Genomic DNA, 4,925 nt, shown 5'->3' with positions numbered 1-4,925 from the left:
ATTTGCAATTACAATACCTCGGGAATATATTTTTGCGTTAGCAAAACATATTAAGTTCGTATTTAGTTTAACTCATTTAAATTCTTTACAAATAATAACCTGATTTTACCTGATGGCCACTAACATTAATGTTTTATGTTGATACATTTCATACCCTTATTATTTCAATTTCTTTCTTTCTTATGCACCCCATACCCATCCCGTGGGCGGTGGTGTAAAGGATTACAGAGGCACATAATGGGTTCAGGAACTGAACTCTCTAGTTTGTTTAGCTAAGCAAATAACAATTTTTGACGCTAGTTACAAAATTATTAATGTTATATATACATGTACACACTCTCATACATACATGTACATATATATATATACGTATACATATATACATACACATACATATTTATAATCACCCACACAAATACACACATCAATAATCTCTGTGTCACTTATTTTATACATGTTCTTGTAGAACATTCTATTGCGAACACATTGGGCGCTGCCCAATAAACTCGCCCCTCGGGGCAAAATTATTTTTTTTTTTTAATCTTGGTGGAACATAAAATGGCCGCCTGTGTTTATGCTGTCGTCAGATGGCGCTGTGACGTCACAGATGAGGGAAACACGTACTGCGCATTAATGCCTCGATCCCTCGTTATTCATTTATTTTATTTATTTATATATATACAAGAACGTACATTGGGGGGTTAAGAGACAACATAGAGCTTAAGTTAGAATTATAATCTTGTAAGACCACTAGCTTGCATATAGCGTTTCGGGCAAGTCCTTAAACTAATCTTTGAGCAAATTCTTAAACAAAGTTTTAGAGAAATAATTAAATGTAAAATTGATAAAAAGTGTTTAACAGGTACATTACAGCTTTACTTTACAAGTACAGATGATTTTAAGTAGGATAATTACAGTAAAATTGTCAAAAAATTGTTTACAGGTACGATGCAAGAATTTTCGACACAAAAGCAGAGCAGAACAATACACAATAATGAACAAGGAATCCTAAGTACAATTAGGAAAACATCTCAGGGTTATACATTGGATTACTGAAGCACAATATGAGGATCATTACAAATAGTAATGCAGTAGAATATGCACTCATATTCTATTATTAAGTTAATATTAAGTTCCTTCCTCATGTTAAGTATCTTTGTGGTACTAGGGACATCCAAGGATTATCTTCAAGGCTTCGTTCTGCAAGTTTTCAAGCCCTTTAAGCTTTCTTTCAGTCATCAAGGCAAGCAGAGATGCAACATAATCCACTAAAGATCTGATGTATGCAAGGTACATCATTTTGACAATTGTGACATTGGCACCATAGCCTGAGTGATAACCTGCAACATCTCCAAGAGGGCTTATGGAGCCTCTCATTATACTGACGACAGAGTCTGAATACAACAGGACAATACAAGACCAAGGTATTTGAATCTGTTAACATAGTCAAGCTGGGAGCCATCATACAGTTGCATCTTGCGAACAGCTCCTCCCTGCCTGGGTGGACACCCGTTTAGTATCTTTGTTTCCTCTGCTGAGATATAACTAAACCTAAGTCCTGACATATAAGACTAATACAGAGTTAAGAGTGTTCTGCATGTTAGCATAACAAGTAGCAAGAGATAATCGTGATTAACAGTATCAAAGGCCTTTCTCAGGTCAATGAAGAGCCCAATTGGAAACTCATTTTTGTCAAGGGCAGAGTAAATTATATCAAGGAGACTAATAATTGCATCGTTGGTACTCTTTTGAGAGCGAAAGCCAAACTGACAGGGGCTAAGAATGTCGAATTTTACGAGATAGGAGTAGAGCTGTTTGTAGATAATTTTTTCAAATATTTTTGATAGTATGGGTAGGTTCGATATTGGTCTGTAGTTGTTTATGTCTGACGGATTACCTCCTTTATGAACTGGCGTTACTCTTGCGTTTTTAAGGATATCAGGGAAGGAATGACACTCAAGGGATTTGTTGAACAGCAGAGCTATAGGTGGCGCAAGGGCATGGGAGGCGCTCTTGTATATAATGGATCGGATTTCACTGATGTTCCCAGCTTTGGTTTTTAGTGAGTGTATGATGGACACAACATCCGACGGGCTGACTGGTGAGAGGAGAAGAGAGTTTGGATAGCTGCCTGAGAGATATGTGTTGATATGTGTCTGAGTCTGTGGGATTTTACTTACAAGGTTAGCACCAACCGATGAAAAGAAGCTATTAAATTCATTCGCCAATTCTAAGTCAGATGAGTGTAAGGCCATCCTTAGAGAGTGTTATCTGGTTGTGGGAGTGTTGTTTAGTTCCCAGGATGTTAGAGATGGTATTCCATGTGCTTTTCATGTTGCCTTTTGCTTCTTTGAATCTAGTCTCATAGTATGAAAGTTTTGCTTTTCTTATGATACTGGTAAGCACTGATGAGTACCTTTTAACTACTTCCATTGGAATTAGGCCACTCCTAAATTTCTTTTCGTATTCATGTTTTTTGTTGATTGATTTAATTATGCCACTTGTGAGCCACGGGTTATTTTTTCTTTTATCAGTTACTTGTTTGGTAAGGAGGGGACAGTGAGTGTTGTAGAGGCTTAGAGTTTTGGAGAGAAGGAGGTTAGTTGATGAGTTTATATCCTGTGAATTATTAAATTCAGATTCCCAGTTAATATTGTGAAGTGCATTAGAGAGATTGCCTAAAGCTGATTCACTATGTAGCCTGAATGAAAGTTTTTTGGTTTCTGGTGGTGATGTGTCAATGTTTGCTATGAGGACAGTAGGATAGTGGTCAGTTCTGTCATAAATTACCCCAGATGTAAGGGGAGCTGTTATATTAGTCCAAAGGTGATCCAGGGTAGTGGCAGATGTTTGAGTGACTCGGGTGGGCTTGGTGATTGTGGGGATTAGCATACAGGAGTGCATGCTGTTACGGAAATAGTCAACTTGAGGGTTGTTTTCAACATTCAATAAAGAAATTCTGGAGGGCTTCTGTGCAAGGGTTAGGATGAGCTAGCCTAAGCATTTTTATACCAATTTGACAGTTATTTTCAGTAACACGATAAACAACGCTCGGAATATTAAGTTCCTTTCTCATATTAAGTATCTTTGTGGTACGAGGGCACCCAAGGATTATCCTCACGGCTTCGTTCTGCAATTTTTCAAGCCCTCCAAGCTTTCTTTCAGGATGCCTTAAAGTTAGTTTAGTTCATTTATTATGCACCCCATACCCATCTTGTGGGCGGTAGTGGAAAGGGTTGCAGAGGCACATAATGGGCTCAGGGACTGAACCCCACAATTCATTTAGCTAAGCAAGTTACAATCTTGATGAGCTAGTTACAAAATTCAGTATAAGTCGTCACATCAACAATGGGTTCGAGATCGATCACAAGTACAGTTTCTAAATTAAGCAACTGACATATGTGGAGAGCTAGTGTCACAATTGATATGTTTGTCCTGCACACCGCCCCCCATCCAGTGGGCAGCGGTGGATAGGTTACAATCACTTTGTTACTACTTACAGTTAGCAAACTGGGGATATTTGGCTAAAATTTCTGGTACCAGATCATTTTGAATGAAATATTGACACATCGTTGGTACATTGGTTATAGAATTGTCTCTGAATTCACTATCACATAGTGACGGAGGGTGTGCAAATAATTTTGTTGACAGTTAACATTTGGTCAGGTCTACATCGGCAGATAATGAGAATTCCCAGAAATACTTGTAACCGAGTCTAAGCCGAGCAGTAGTAACATCTAGAAGTCTGCTGATTTTATTGGATGAACCATAGATGTGTCGCTCCTCTTGCATAATAGTATTGAACGAAAGTTAATCTCCCCAAACACTTTCGCGTTTTGGGCAAGTTACCCCTCCACTCTCTCCATTTTTTTTTTGGACATTCCCTGGTAGTGTGCGGAAATACTGAAAAGTGTATACTCTTTTCAACTTTGTCACCTTAATTCTCGTCCTATGTCTTTCATTTTGGTATCAATGCGTTCGCAATAGAATTCCCAACAGAACTATGTGCATATAATGTCAAAGACAGCAGCGCGCTCCACCCGCCGACAAGATGAATGTAGGCCAAGGGTACCAGAAAAAGAAAGCTGAGCCACCCTTAGGCAACTCTCATTACATTAGAGAGCGTGGTAATACTGAAAAGTATATACCCTTTTCAACTTTGTTACCTCAATTCTCATCCTAGGTTTTTCAATTTAGCATCAATGTGTTCGCAATAGAATTCTCTACAGGACTAAAGGCATATAAACTCCAAAAGCCCGGCTTACCATCCGCAACAAACAGAGAAAGCGAGAGCGTGTTACCAGGGAGCGCACAAGAGCGATAAAATGTATACACTCTTTTCATTCTGGTCACCTCAATTGTCATCCTAGGTCTTTCATTTTGGTATCAATGTGTTCGCAATAGAATTTCCAACTGGAATATATGCATGAAATGTCAAAAACAGCAGCGTGCTCCACCCGCTGACGTGATGAAAGCACGGTGGACCATCCGCACAAAACAGGGAAAGTGAGAGAAAGTAACCCGGGAGCACTCTAGTGCAATGTAATGTGAACACTCTTTTCACTTTGGTTACCTCAATTCTCGTCATATGTCTTTCATTTTGGTATCAATGTGTTCACAATTGTATCTGCTGGCATTTTACCCTTTGCTTGGATCTGAAGGGTTTTAGGCTCAACACGATGCAATCTGATAGTACCACACGTGTATATACCTATCTTCAAGCAGCAATTCACTCATTCAAACCGACTTATAATAGTTATCCATATATAAATGGTAATCTTTGTTCTACCTGTTAACCTGTCATATGAAGAAAGATTGTCAAAGCTTATATTACATTCTCTAGAAAAGCAAAGAATTAGGAGTGACATATGGTAGAGGTGCACAATGGGATAAATGGACATAACAAAGGGGACATTAATGGGGTA

This window comes from Procambarus clarkii, chromosome 6 (assembly GCF_040958095.1).
Source record: "Procambarus clarkii isolate CNS0578487 chromosome 6, FALCON_Pclarkii_2.0, whole genome shotgun sequence".
NCBI classification, from domain to species: Eukaryota; Metazoa; Arthropoda; class Malacostraca; order Decapoda; family Cambaridae; genus Procambarus; species Procambarus clarkii.
Note: the sequence above shows the minus strand (reverse complement) of the source record.